Raw genomic sequence first — 16,027 nt, 5'->3', positions numbered from 1 at the left:
GATTGGCCTTACATAGTAGGTGTCTTCTGGGACCCAGTGGTATAGCCTCTCTGATCACCCAAGCTGGGCACTTCAGGTGCTCCTCCCTGTGTGGGCTGTGTACACCCTCCTATTGTAGTTGAGTCTTGATTGCTGTTGGCATGTAAATGGGAAGCATTTACCTGCACAGGCTGACTGGCTTTGAGGTCTGGCTGTGACTACTATAGGAGATCTATTGTGTAGTGATAAACCCTTGGAGTAGGGCTTGCTTCAGGGGGCCTGCTGACACTGCCCCTTGAGTGTGTAGCCTGTGGAGGTAGTTGGGTGGTGCTTCAGTGTGGTCTGAAGCTGTCCACAGGGTGTGCCATCTCTAGGGACTACTAGGAACTGCAAGCCAAGGTCAGCCACCAGATGGTCGGGGGCCATCTGGCATGAGCTACAAAGCAATCTGCAGATGGCTGCTACTTGTGCTAGGCTTAGAGGTGCCTGGGAGAGGCCAAGCTTGTGAACGAAGGCTGGCTGCTGCTAGTGCTGGGCTTGGGTCCACTTAACAAGAGGTATGGGACATGCTGAGGCCAATGCTATTGGTTTGAGGTTTGTGGACCTTTGAGGGATTTTAGGAAAGTTGACAGCATGAACCAAGACAGGGTGTTTGTATGGAAATATCAATGGGAGCAACTTGGGTGGGCCTGAAATTTGGATGGGGCAGGGTCTCAGGGGATCACCATGGTGGGGCTAACAATGCCAGCCAGGTTGATGGAGACTCAGATATGGCACCAGCCTGCCTGCTCTCACCTCGATGCCAAATAATTCAGCCCCTCCTCATTTGTCCCTGGCACTTTTTGATCTGCTGCCTCAGTGCTGGAACTCAAAGTGAGTGAGTCTAAGTTCCTGCAGGACCTTTAAGAGGGGTGCCTGGAACCCCAGCAGCCCTCTGTCTTGCTTAGGCGCAATCCTCCCTGGTTTTCACAGGTAGACGTCATGGAGACTTTTCTTCCCGGCACTGGGAACCTGGTCTGGAGAGCCTGGGGTAGGGGTGGGACCCCTTGCTTCACAAAAGTGACCTGTGCAGCCAAGATCTCCCTGACACCTTTTAACCACCACACAGGGGTGTGTGAGCAGCCTGCTCTGTGTCTCTGCCCCTCCTACCAGTCTGGATGTCATTTCTTCTGTCTATCCTTAGTTATAAGACTTCTGTTCAGCTAGTCTTCTGGAAGTTCTCAATGATGTTGTTCTGTAGTTTAGGTGTAATTTTGATGTAGTTATGGGAGGATAGGAGTGTTTCACTTACCTACTTTGTCATCTTGACTAGAAGCACTCATGTGGTTTTAGTTTGCATTTTTAATGATGTTGAACATATTTTATGTGTTTATTTGGCCTCATATTTTTTCCATTAAATATCTGCTCAACTGTTGTATATATGAATTTATAATTCTATATTATATAGAAATATATGTTATATGAAAGATTGGGCATTCTTGTCTTGTTTCTAATGTTATGGAAAAAGCATAAAATATTTACCGTAAAGTATGATTTAAAGTATGATTTTAGCTATAGATTTTCTACAGGTGTTCTAACCTGAGTTGAGAAAGTCTCCTAATTGCTAATTATTGACTATTTTCATAATAAATACATATTACATTTTATTAGTGTTTTCAGCTCCTGCATTTATAGAAAGTATAGTATCCTTCTTTTCTTTTTTAAAAAATCAGTTAATGCAGTGAGTTAAATCAATCGGTTTTTGAGTCTTGATGCCACTTGGTAATTATGTAATACATTTTATATATAATTGTATTTGCTGTGGTGAAGTTTTGTTAAGGATGTTTGAGTCCTATGTTCATAGAGATATTGGCCTGTGCTTTATTTCCTTGTAATACTCTGATATCAGGGTTATGTTGGCTAATAAAATCCACTGGGATGTGTTTTTTCCTTTACTTTCTGAATTTCTTTTTTTAAGTTTTGGTACTTCTTCATTATATGTCTGAGAGAAGTCTCCAGTGAAGCCATCTTGTTCTGGAGTTTTCTTTGCAGAAACTTTGAAAATTGAAAGTGCACGTTCTTTAATAGTTATGAGGTTTCTCAGATTCTTCTATTTCTTATTTTGTGAGTGTTATTGACTGAATAGTGTTACCTCCTGGAAGTTATATGTTGAGGTCTTAACCCTCAATGTGACTATATTTGGGGATAGGGCCTTCATAGAGGAATTAAGGTTAAATGAGGTCATAAGGGTGGGGCCCTAATCCAGTAAGACTGGTGTCCTTATAAAAGAGAAAGAGATACCAAGGATGCACATACACAGAGAAAAGGCTTCGTGTGGACACAGGAAGAAGGCGGCCATCTGAAAGCAGAGGAGACAGGGCTCAGGAGGAATCAACTCTCCTGATCTTGGCCTTCCATCTTCCAGACTGTGAGAAAATAAATCTCTGTTGATTAAGCCGTCCAATCTGTAGTATTTTATTATGGCAGCACTAATAAACTAAATACAGTCCGTTTTAATAAATTTTGTTTTTTAAGGAACTTATTCATCTAAATTATGAAACATATAATTATAACATTTTTGCAATATCCTATCGTTATTTTTTATACTTTGTTCTGTAACATTGTTTTCTCTTTAATTGCTGATGCTACTAATTAAGATTTCTCATTTTTCCCCTCCTTGATCTATTCTAAGTTATAAATTTTATTAATAAAAGTTAGTGATTTTATTAATTCATTTGTTCTTATAAGAACAAATCTTTGGCTTTTCATATTCTCTAATTTGTGTGCTTTTTAGTTCATTAATTTCTGCTTTCATTTTTTTTATTTGTCTACTAACTGAGTTTAATTGATAGTTTTTGAAATTCTTATGGAGAACACATGGATCTCTGATTTTATAAATTTCTTCTTTTTCAGTATATTCATTTAAAACTGTGCATTTTCTTGTGAGAGCTGCTTTACAAATAACCTACAAATATCAATATGTCGTTTTTATTTTCATTCAGTTGAAAATATTTTCTAGTTTCTCTTATGATTTATTCTTTGATTCATGGTAAGATACAATTGATTATTTAATTTTTAAATATTTGGAGATTTTAACTATTTGGAGAGATCTCATTGTTACTGATTTCTAACTTTTAATTCTAATTATGCTTTACATAATTAAAATCCTTTGAAATGTATTTAGACTTTTTATGACTAAAAGTGGACTGTCTTCAAGAATGTTTCATACATACTTGGGAATGTCTATTTTACTGTCATTGATGTAGTGTTCTTTCTTCCTTTCTTTTATTGATTTTTAGTGAGAGAGAAAGGGAGGGAGAGAGAGACAGAGAGACAGGAACATCGATCTGTTCCTGTATATGCCATGATCAGGGATCAAACTGGCAACCTCTGAGCTTTGGAACAATACTCTAACCAACCGAGCTATCTGGTCAGGGCAATGATGTAGTGTTCTTTCAGTGTCAATTATATCGGTTGGTTGATAAGATTGTTCAAGTCTGCTACTATATCTACTTCTTTTTTTGTCTGTTTTATATATTGTTGTGGGAGGGTCATCAGAATCCCCAGCTTTGTGCGTTTGCCCTTATTTCTTTAGTTGTCTCAATTTCTGCTTCATATGTTTGGGAGCCTTTGTTTTAGGTGAATACGAATTTAAGATGGTTGTCTTTTTGTCTAATTGATTCCTTTACATTATGAAATGCCTTTGTCTCTGATAATACTCTTCATTTTGAAGTATACGTCTAATGTTAACATGATTAAATCAATTTTCTTATGTTTAAAATTTGCACAGTATACGAGTTATTTTTTTTATACTTTCAAATATTCTGTATTCTTATACATTGTTCAAGTGTACTATTTTAACAACATTGTGTTTGTATCCTGACATGCTCTGCCTTTCAATTTGATTTTTTACTCCACTTCCAGAATTGTTTGTATGTTTATATCTGTCATCTTATTAAGTTCTGCAAGTCCATTTGTTTTTTGTTTCTTCTTTTATGCACCCTTTTTGGTATGAATTGAGTTGTTTTTTTAGTATTTCTCCTATTTCCTCTTTTGACTTATTTTTCTTTCTTTTTTTTTTTTTTTTTGGCTGCAGAAAGCTTTATTGTTTCCATTTGGTCCAAGGCATTGGAGAGGGCTCCAGGGTGGTTAAAAGGATGCCTCGTGGTTTCAGGGAGAGGCTCAGGCAGAAGCCAGACTTCAGGGGGATGCAGCAGCGCCACCTCAAGGCCTTTTCAGCTCCAAAGTCTCCTGGTTTTGCTTACAGGTGAGCCTTTTAAAGAGATACTCACCCAGCCCAACCAGGGAGCCGGCCAGCCTGCGGAGGTCAGCTAGGTGTAGCCCATCATCTTGATGATTTCTCATCTGTTCATACAGGAAGTGGTTCTCCAGGAAGTCACAGATATAAGGGTCTGTGCGAGCAGAACCCAGGGCCTGCAGATCCAAAAGGGTCTGGTTCAGGTTCTTCTCCACGGCCATGGCAGCTTCCATGGCATCCTGAGTTTCACCCCACTCATTATGGGAAGGCTTCTGCACGTGCTGGAAGAGGGCCTCGCCACCGCGCTGGGTTTGCACATTCAAGACATACTCCATGGCTGACTCGCGGAAGAAGTGGTCCACGCCCTCTGCAGCTACACCTCGCAGTGGAACTAGAAGCCCCGAAAGAGAGAGGTAGGCATGGGAGGCCTGCAGATGCATGGTGACCCGGTGGTTGGTGGCAGCCTCCACCTTGGCGGAATAATTTGGGAGCCAATTTGGGAGCTCCCGGTTGCTCGGCAATAAGGAGTTAAGCTCAAACAATGGTGTTGGCTGGTCTCAGAGGCCGAGGGCGACTGAGGGGGTTCTGAACTAGAGACACCTCTCCTCGGGTGGGTGGCCTGCAGCTGGGCTGAAACCCTGGGAACGGGCCTGGCTGGCTCCGACCCAAGTCTGACCGCCTCTCCCAGAGGGTCACCTGGGGTGTCCATTTATGGACTTTTAAATTATACTTCCTTTGGCTATTTTAAGTGGTAACTTTATGGCTTACAGTATACATATTTAAACGTTACCATCTACTTTCACAAAATATTCTCCTACTTTTTCAGTTACAAGAATGTTACAGATGTGTGGTCCATTTACTACACGATGACCCATGTAATCTTTTTGTCATAGATTTTTTACTTTTAGAGGTACTGTACCACATATTGCTGTTAAATTACTGTTTTTTAATTGAATTCATTGGGCTGACTCTAGTTAACATCACTATCCAGGTTTCAGAAGCCAGGTTCTATCACACATCTCTGTACTCTGTATTGTGTGTTCAACCCCACTCCCTGCCTCCTGTCACCTCTTCATCCATCACCACTTATCCCCCCACACCCTCCGCCCCACCCGCAGCAAGACCACGCTATTCGTGTCCACGAGTTCTTTTCCTTTTTGCTCAATCCCTATACTGTTAATCATTTTTAAATTAAAGAGTTAATAGGTTTTTTTTTAATTGACGTTATTGGGGTGACATTGGTTAATAAAATGATAAGGTGTACCAGTCTGTAACACGTCACCTGTACGAAGTATTGTGTGTTCACTGCCCCGCATCGAGCCTCCTATCACCGTTTGTTCCTCTTTACCCTCCTCTACCTCCCTCACCCCTCCCCCACCCCTCCCCTCGGGCAATCCCCTTACCATTGTCTGTCTATGAGGGGTTTGGCTTCACGCTTAATTCCTTTACCTTATTCACCTGAGTCAATAGCCTTTTAAACAGGTTTAAGAAATTACATATACAGTATATGAAGGATTATTTTTACAAGGTTCTCTTATGTATTCATATACAGTATTTACTCTTTATGCTGGTGTTCATTCCCACATGACCTGACCAGATTTCTATCTGGTATTATTTTCCTTCATCCTCAGAAACTTTATTTTTAATATTTCTTGTGATGCGCGTCTGTTGAACATGATGTCTTGTAGTTGTTTTCTCCGGGAAAAAAAAAAAATCTTTATTTCACTTTTAATTTTGAATGGATATAGAGTTCTAGTTTGACTGTTTTTCTTTCAGCACTTCAGAGGTACCTTTTCATTGTCTTCTAGCCTCCACTACTTTTGTTATTAAAAGCCTGCTGCTTTTCTTCCTGGCTGTTTCCACAGGTGTAATGTATCCCCTCGCACCCCCCCACCCTTTTGGCTGTTTTTAAGACTTAAGTCTTGGCATTTCAGTAGCTTGATGCCTAGATATGATTTTCTTTGAATTTGTCCTGCTGGGAGTTTGCTGAGATTTATGGATATATGAGTTGACGTGTGTGGTAAGCAGAATAAGGCTCCCCCAAGATGACTCTATTCTAACCTCTGGAGCCTGGATGCATGTAAGATTATGTGGTGAAAGGTAACTAAGTCTGCAGATGAAATTAAGGTTGTCAATCAGCTGATTTTACACTAGGGTCCACCTGAAGGGAGAGACCAGATTGTTAAGACAAACTCTGGCTATGAACAAAACTAGGGTTGAAATGCAGAAAAGAGGCCCAACTATCCTGGCAAGGGTGTCCAGGGTTCAAATATTGTACAAAAGACTCGAGGAGTATTAAGCCCAAGTAGAGATGTTGATAGTGGCCTGAGGGAGTGAGTCAAGGATGCTTGGCCGCCCATTCACAGTGGAGGTGCACAGCCCCCTCTTCTGGACGGGATGAAGAAGAACACTGGCCTTATGTTCTCTTCTGGTAGTAGCTCCTGTAAATGATTTTAGTGGGGAATCACTCAATAGGCAGAGACCCAGACCACTCTCAGGGAACAACTTCAGAAGGTCAAGGTCCAGAGGAATACACCAGCAGCTGCTTGGGAGCTTCAGCCATTTGAAAAAGGTGGTTTGGCCAGTGGAATTAGCCAGTTATCCATGATGCCACTGTGTGTTCTATAAATGCAAAATAAGGGACTTACTGGTTTACAGTGACAATTACGAACATAATTCCCTATCCCTACCAACATTATTATCTATATAATCCCCACCTTCGGTGTGCCTTCCACTTCTGCTGCTGTGTTAATGGAGACTTGCCTGTACAGTGCTCAAGATCAGAAACTGTTGGGTGAACCAAGAAAATCTCCTTCATTAATTCTTCATAACCCCTTCTCTATCCAGATGTCTTATCTAATTGGGGGAAGAATTATCTATCAGCTATAGAAAGCTGAGCCATTTCTCCCAATAATCCCATTTCAGAAACAGATATGTTTCTAAACACTTCCCCCTCCCTCCATTTTTGTTTTCTGATCACCAAGGCACTAGGTGTTTATCATATTAACTGGATGGAAATTAAAAGTAACCGACTAACCACTTACTTCAGATACAGTGGTGAATAAATATTGTAGCACCCATACTGCTACCTCCCATACATAATCACTGGTAACATTTTTCTGTTTTTGTTGCGTTTAGTTTAACTTTATCAGGATCATGCTATCTGTTTTATAGCTTACTTTTTTTTTTTTTTTAATTCAGTGAGAGGTGAAGAGGCAGAGATAGACTCCTACATATGACCCTACTGGGATCCACCAGGCAAGCCCACTAGGGGGTGATGCCCTGCCCATCTGGGGCTCTGCTGTGTTTCTCAGCAACCGAACTATTCCTAATACCTGAGGTAGAGGCCATGAAGCCATCCTCAGCACCCGGGGACATCTTGCTCCAATCGATCCCATGGCTGCAGGAGGGAAAGATAGAGAAGCAAGAGGGGGATGGGTAGAGAAGCAGATGGGCACTTCTCCTGTGAGCTCTGACTGGGAATCAAACCTGGGACAGCCACACGCTGGGCTGACGCTCTACCACTGAGCAACCAGCCAGGGCTATAGTTTACTTTTTAATTTAACAATGTTCTGTGAAAAATAGCTCTACTTTGTTACCTAATTATCTTGTGACTGCATGGGTTTGTATTCCATCTTGGAAATCTGAGCCCCTCTCTTCTACTTAGTAACTACTGTCTCTTCATCCTTCTTATTTAGACCATCCACTGAGCCTCTCAGTCCTCTCAGATCAACCCTATAGTCCATAGCCTGTAACTTAGGTCCTTCTCCATCAGTATTCTCTTACCAGTCATTTGATTGCAATTAGGTCAGTCTAGCAGCTTCTTTTTAAGACTATCTCTGATTTTCTCTGAAGCAGAAGGCTTGGTTCAGACATCTGCATTTTGAAGCCTAACTTCACCACCACCACTGGCGCAGAATAAGCTCCCTATAAATATGATTAAGGTAGTTCAGGCTATAAAATACTATTCAAGTCAGATATGTTATTTGAACAAATAATTGTACCTTACAAAACTGATTCTTGCTCCCACATAGTTCATGCGGATGAAGTTTGTGATTATTTGATCATATATTTCAGCTTTGATTACTGTAATCCAACAGTGCAGTTCTTATGGAAAGAATACAAAATCTGATGCAACCTTGCTATTCCAAATTGCATTCTACAAAAGCTACACATTGAAAAGTGCTTGAACTGTTAAAAAAATTAAGGTGTGGATTTTCAATTAAATATTTGTTATTGGCCATGCACTGGAGAGAAAAAGAGAGGGAGAAAAAGAGAGAGAGAGAGAGAGAGAGAATGAGAAAGAGAGAACAGAAGAGAAGCACCTGTAGATGACATTGACAAAAGATGGCACCCTTACTTGAATCATAGGGCTATTCATTAGGACCACTGCCCCAGGATTTTATTTATTTAACTTGGGGGCAAGAGCCTTGTCTCCTGCCCACAGCCTTCCTCTGGCAAATGAAAAATGCTTGACTGTCCCCAGACCATGAGTTGAACGAATCCCTGTTCACTTCACAGGGCGGCAGGGAAGGAGAATTGTACAACGGTGGCAGCAGAAAGGTTCTAAGGCATGTGAGGGGTCAGGCTGGAAGCAGCCTGATGAGCTGAGCTAACAGAAGGCCAGGAAACCAACCTGGGGAAATAATGCTCATCCTTCAATCAAAATCAATAAACATATTCCAGCACCTTCTGTGTATAAAGAAAGGCCTCCCACAGAGTATTAGAGCTGGGAGGGGCCTTAGGGGCCATCTCCACTCTGCAGATAAAGACAGAGTCCCTCTGTGAATGGGACCAAGAGCAGGGATGGGAAATCCATCTTGCCACACAGACATCTATTTTCCAGGCATTTTTCATTGGTCTTTTCATCCAATTGCGAGGTTGAATTTTTTTCATTTTAAATTTTGGGTGAGGAAGCTGAGGCTGGAGTTTCAGGAACTTGTCTAGAGTCCCCAGATAGCAGTAGTCCCACCAGGGAGGGCTTGCAGGAAGTCAGTTGATCTCTGCCTCTAAAAGATACAGTCCACACAACAACAACGACAATTGAAGGAGGTGCTATTGAAGGGTGTGGGGCTCTGCCCCTAACTTGACCATCTATCTACAATACTCTAGGACTCTTTCTTTAAAAAATTTTTTATTGAAGATATTGGGGTGGCATTGGTTAATAAAAGTACATAGGTTTTCAGATGTACAAATTATACTTCAGGATTTTAAATTATACTTTCTTTCTGGAAAGAATCATAAGGTTCCTTTAGGCATTCCAAAACAGAACTGAACTTAACAGTGGAAAGTACACCAAAGAAACTGCCTTTCCTGGTGGTTAAATATAGTATTTTTCCTTTAAAATAATGTTGAAGGAAGGTGAACCTTTAAACCTACAGATTTGCAGCTTAACACTGTAATTTATTTCCCCTGGCAACAGTCGCAGTGTTCCTAGATTTATGTAGGGAAGAAAAAAAATATATAATTCCTCTATCTAAAATGAACAAAACTCTAGAATGAGGATTTTGACCTTTCCTGTTAAAAGAGGGAATATAGACTTTGGGAATGCAACATTCATTGTTGAATCCTCTGAGAATTTTGGAAAGTAATTATTGAAGAGCATTTACACTCAAAATTAAGCATAAGGCTTAGACAGCTCCAGTACTACTGAATTAAAAGAATCTTTTCAACTAATAGTAATGGATGGGTGAAAAGGTTTAGAATTTGAGGAAGCATGGAAGGGATGGCAGGAAAGTGCTTGTTGACTAGCAAGAACTTGTCAGTTGGGCAGGGGGCGTGTTACTATTAATCAGCTTCGTGGCTTTGAGGCTTGCTGCAAAAGCCAGAGCTGGAGAATTTTAAATTTCTCTATTCTTCAACAATAGTGTATCTGTGGCTTGTAATGTGTTTTAAAATGAGGCTCGTGTAACATTTCATATGAGCTGTGGTGATGCTTACTAATATGCAGGAAATATGCTGACAGTCATAGAGGGGAAGAGGGTCCTGAATCTGAACAGACATCAGCATAATAGTCACTGAGCTTATACGCCCGGAGTACATTGTGGCCTGCAGTTATGGGTTGGCGCTGAAGGTTTTCATTGTGGTCTCCAAGAGACATTTCCTTGTTAAATGTAGTTGTTGGCATCTGATTGTTGCTCTGATGGTTTCAGTCCCCTGGGGTTTAAGATGAAGAGAGAATGCCAGAGAGCAGATCAACTTGTGGGATTTCACAGGGACTAGACAAAGACCAACGGAGAGCAGGGATGCTCCCGACCCCTGGACTCTCTTCCCTTGGCTTCTTAGTCTAGGCCAGTGGTCGGCAAACTCATTAGTCAACAGAACCAAATATCAACAGTACAACGATTGACATTTCTTCTGAGAGCCAGATTTTTTAAACTTAAACTATATGGGTAGGTACATTGTTATTAACTTAATGAGGGTACTCCTAAGCTGGTGTTTGCTAAACACGTCCTCAACCTTATTGAGTCGCAGGTGGCTTGCGAGCCGCAGTTTGCTGATCACTGGTCTATGCAAATATATTAAGCATTTTTTAAGTTTTTATTTATTAATTTATTAGAGAGAGGGGAGAGACAGAAAGGGAGTGGGGAGGAATGGGCAGCATGAACTCATAGTAGTTATTTCTCGTATATACTTTGACCAGGGAAGCCCAGGGTTTTGAACTAGTGACCTCAGTGTTCCAGGTCAATGCTTTATTCCCTGTGCCACCATAGATTAGGCAAGCATTTCTTATAGTGATGATTTTTATTTACTTTTTTAATTATTAAAGAAAACATGCTTATTGTACAGAGCCTGAGAAACCATATCTAAGCAAAGAGAGCAACATAAATGTCTTTTTGAATTATTGTTAATGGCTATTTGATATTTTGTTGTCATTTATCAAACTATTTCTTTACTGTTGGAGACAGTTAAACTCTGTAACGCATAACAGTCGTGATTTTCTCTGTGGACTCCTGCGACTCTCGCTGCTCGCCAAAGGTTGATGTTACTTGAAAGTCTATCTTTGGTTCCTCTTCTAGTTTGTCTGTCTCCTTATTGATTTTCTCCATTTTCATTTTTTTTCAAGCCCCCGCTAGTGAATCCCTATAAGCTCAGACCTCTCTCCTGAGTCGACATGTATTTTTTATTCATTATTACATGCCCGTGGCTTGATAAAAATTATTAAATAAACCAAACAATGACACTGATTCCAAAACTTTCCTTCAAATCCCAAATTTCTGAGGTCCAGGCTCTCAGAAGCTACATACTCAGTTTCACCCTCAGGGGTATGGGTATTATTGAGTAAAATCTAACTTTATTTTTCTCAGTATCTTCTCATTTTTTTTTATGATGCGGCAATAGAAAAATACATTTGACATTAATGAAGATAAAACTGAATTTCATTAATCTTCTCATTTACCAGGTCTATGATTTTCTAATTTAATTTCTTCACCTCAATTTTGTATATTCCAAGTAAAATATTCCTTCTCTAGTTCAAGGCTCCCAGAACTGCAGCTGGTCTGCCCTTCTTTATCGTGTCCCAGTCTGAGCAAGGGTTCTGTGACCCCACTCCTACCCCCCACCCCATGCTCTTTCCAGTAGCTTTTTTGAAGATGAGCGGAGGCCAAGACAATTAAAAAAAAAAAGTGGAAGTGCATTGAGTGCCACTGTGCTCTTACAGTGATGTACCCAGTCCCATTAAAGGAGGCATCATTGGCAACATTCTACTGCTGAGAAAAATGAGGCTCAGAGAGATTAAGTGAACTGCCCGAGTTCACACAGCTAGTGAGCAGCCTCATTCCAAAGCCCAAGCAGTGACCCCTTACTCTGAAGAGCTGTTGGAGTCTGCTCAACTTCAGCTTCTTTCCAGCCAACAGCAGGTTTTCCCTGCCCTGTTCAGCCATCCTTAATCCTTCGGGGAAGCTGAGAAGTATCTTAATCAGAGCCTCAGACCCTGTCGTTCATTCCTTTTCTTCCTCTGCAGTTAGCTGCAGGCGCTCTGAGGAGTGCAAATCGAGTGGCTTTGGACTTCAGAGGGTAGACCTGGCCAGAGAAATGTCCCCCAAGCCCTGACTGCAGCCTGGGATAATACTTCTCATTTAATTTCCTCTTTATCTTTCCTCCCTCCCTCCCTCCATCCCTCCCTCCCTCCCTCCCCCTCCCTCACTCCCTCCATCCCCCCTCTCTTCCTCCCTCCCCCCTCCTCCTCCCTCCCTCCCTCCCTCCCTCCCTCCCTCCCTTCCTTTCTTCCTTCCTTCTTTCCCTCCCTCCCTCCGTCCGTCCCTCCCTCCCTCCTTCCTTTACATCTTTTCCTTTTTCTGCACCCCCTGCCTGTTTCCTTTACTTTGGGTGGATGACTAAGATATGAGGGATATCTTCGCTTAACTTTGTTTTTTGCTGATATGCAGGTTTATTTAAAATTGACCTCTGAGAATTTACAGGAGTTTTTACTCTTGGGCACTGCAACAATTTAAACTGTGGCTTCTCTGCATTGAATCTAAACCTATGGAAATAAATCCTGGTAGGAAGCCGATTATTTCTTAATTACAGGACATAGGCATATGTAGCTTTCAGAATTCTCCTGTGGGTTAAAGAAACATTTTGGTTTAGATGACTGTTTCTGCTTAACCTTTCCACTGCAGTGACAGCAATGAAGTATCATTATCATTACTTTAAAATCAAAATGGGGCAAAAAAGAGGAACTTATAAGAATGGAAAGACATGTTTTGAGTTCTTTGGAGATGAGCCAGAGAAGAAATTTCAATTGCTTTCTGTAACAGTCCTCTTTTGTTTGGAATAAATTCTAAAGACTCAAAAACTAGTGTTGATTTCATTCCAGGTAGAGCTAGCTGTAGGTGGGCAAAACTTGTTTTGTAGCAAAAGGGAAAGTATTGTCAAGTTAACCCTAATCTAAGTTGGACTTCAATAAGTTGCAGGTGTCTCAAAAAGTTATTAGATATTAAATTTTACATATTTATATAACATATTCTGTGTATTATCTAAATTCATTTGAGACCTTCCCTGCTATGCAGAAACTTAGTATGCTACAAATTGGAGTTAGAGAATAATTTAAATCAAGACTCCCTTTAGCAAGTCCTTGAGTGTGTGTGTGAGTTGCAGGGCTGTATCAAGAACTCCATCGTTATCCCAGTAGTCCCGGGAATGTGATCTCATTACAACCTTTCTTATGTTCATTCCCCAAAGTTGCATTACTGTGTATTTTTGTCTCTTCATTTCAGGCCAACATGCCAACCTTTCATTTGCTTTGCAGATGTTTATGGAACACCTGCCAGGCCCTGTCCTAAATGGTGGAAATAGAGGACAGGACAGGACAGGACAGAAGTGCTCCTTGTTCTCACCAAGCTGTCAGTGTAGAGGGGAAAGAGTATACAGTCAGTGCATTAGAGGTGAAATAATGTTACAAAAACATTGGGAGTAAAAGAGCATTGATAGAAACAGGGAGAATCAGCAGATAGGACCCGAGCAACTTGGGTTCACAGTCCTCTTTGAAAACCCTAGAAAAAGGAAGCAGAAATAATAACAGTGCTAAGGAGAGTGGTAACAATTAGCATGTGTGAAACATTTACTATCTGCAGGGCATCAAAGTGACACTAAGAACCTTAAATGCACATCCTGTGTGAAAAGAGCCAATCCGGAAATGCCTCTCTACTGTACAACTCCAACTATCTGTGGTTCTGAAAAGGCTGAATTACTGAGAAGGTAGGAAGGTCGGCGGTTGCCAGGGTCTGTGTGTACAGGGTGAGGGGCACAAGCACAGGGGATGTTTAGGGCAGGGAAGCCACTCTGAATGATACTGGAATGGCAGGTGCATGTCATACATTTGTTTAAACTCAGAGAATATATAGCACAAAGAGTGCCAGAATATAAATGACGGGCTTCAGTTAATAACAATGCATCCGGCCTGACCTGTGGTGGCGCAGTGGATAAAGCGTCGACCTGGAAATACTGAGGTCGCCGGTTCGAAACCCTGGGCTTGCCTGGTCAAGGCACATATGGGAGTTGATGCTTCCTGCTCCTCCCCCTTCTCTCTCTCTGTTTCTCTCTCTCTCTCCTTTCTAAAAATGAATAAATAAAATTAAAAAAAATAATAATGCATCCACACTGGCTCATCTATTGTAACAAATGTAGCACACTAATGTAAAATGTTACTAAGGGAAATTGATAGACAGTGAGGATGCATACTGTATTGTATTTTCAGTTCCCTTTTATTTTATTTTATTTTTTTGTAAGCCTGAAACTGATGGAAAAAAGTCTGTTAATTAAAAAAAAAAAAAAAAAAAGACCTCCATGAGGGTGGCAGTAAAATTAGCATGGTGTTTCAGGTGAAGAAACAAAGACTGAGGTCTGCCCAATTTCCCACACCAATAAAGGGTGGAACTAGGACTTGAATCCACTTCTGTGTAGATAGGTCCCTATTCTTATGCTCGGTAAGACCAGGAACACCTCATTGTTTCCTCGTCCCCCATTTCTAATTGGCTTTATCCTTCTTCCTTCCCTGGCTGTTAATGTTCTTGTTGTTTTTCTGGGCATTTGGAATGCAAATATACAAAGTTCAGCTCTCTCCTTCATCTCTCCCTTTTAGCCAATAGTGGCAATCAGGCATCACGTCCCAGGGGTCCTCTTTCCCCTGTGTTTCTTGACCCACCCTCCCTCTCATCTTTTCTAGCCCTCTACCACTGCCACATAGTCATGCCTTCTTCTTCATTTCTATCACCTCTTAGGATTTGACCTGCTGCTGGGCTCCTGGTTTCTCTCTTCTGCTTCTTCATTTTCCCCATTCTGCCTCTAGACTCCTTGTTCTAACAATTATTCAACGCCAGGCCAGGCTCTTGACAATGGATAGTAAATGCTTTGATGACGTCGATGACGATACATATTGAGGGAGATATTGTAACTGATTATATCTTTTTAAAGCTTATCTCCCAAATAATCAAAGCAAAATTTGGGTGGGTGTAGTCTAAAGTTATGGTGGACTTTCTTCTTTGGGTACCTGTGCTCTCCCTTCTGATTTGGGGAGGAAAGAGTTATCCAGCATTGCCATTCCTTTTTCTCATTCTTTTAACCATGCTCACACCTCCATGAGTAGTCATTTTATTAAAGTCTCCACCTGAGTCATCTGGGGTGAGTCCTGTTTCCTGCTGGGATGCTTGCCAATAAAGAGGCTATTTGATGCCTATTTGCAGAACTGATTTAGAACTGAAAGGCATTCTTATCTTTTGTTGTTTTTGTTGTTCTATTTGTTCAATTTAGCATAGAAATTATACAACAGCAACAACAAAAAAAGTTGAATGCTTTTTAGTTATTACTCTAAATTCCTACTTTGTGTTTTGTTTAGGAATATTCTTATTACCTTTTCCAGAAAGTATAATTTTCTTTTAAATGCACAATTATTTATAACTTTGTTCTATTTATGAAAGTTTATAAAAAAAATTTCTTAGCCATTCTTCTCGTTCTAAAGAATTATGTCTTCAATGGAATAATGAAAATAATGGGAAATAGTATTTAAATATATAAATATTCTTTATATAGCTATTTCTCAGGAATACATGTGGATGTTAAATCATGACGTTTAAAGAGCCACAGCACTTGTCAAATAACTTTCTTAGCTTAAAACTTTGTTTCATTTACTCCTTCGTGAAACCAGGATGCTATCAGAATGGGGCTTGGGAAAACTTTTATACAGTATTTCAGGTATTTTCATTGGGATTATTGAAATAGGTTTACCTTGGACAAGCCCTTTAACTTCTCCAAGTGTCCCTGGTCTACCTGTGGGCGGGGCTGTTAAGCCCTTCCTGCATGTAAACATATATA

General features: G+C 40.7%; 1 pseudogene; it reads right to left on the bottom strand.

Annotated features, from left to right (window-relative positions):
* Positions 1 to 4,182: 4,182 nt before the first annotated feature.
* The window catches only part of LOC136335604 (ferritin light chain pseudogene), a 28,966-nt pseudogene continuing 17,121 nt past the window's right edge, over positions 4,183 to 16,027 (bottom strand).

Source organism: Saccopteryx bilineata, chromosome 4 (assembly GCF_036850765.1).
Source record: "Saccopteryx bilineata isolate mSacBil1 chromosome 4, mSacBil1_pri_phased_curated, whole genome shotgun sequence".
Lineage (NCBI taxonomy): Eukaryota > Metazoa > Chordata > Mammalia > Chiroptera > Emballonuridae > Saccopteryx > Saccopteryx bilineata.
This window is presented reverse-complemented; position numbering and strand designations above follow the sequence as displayed.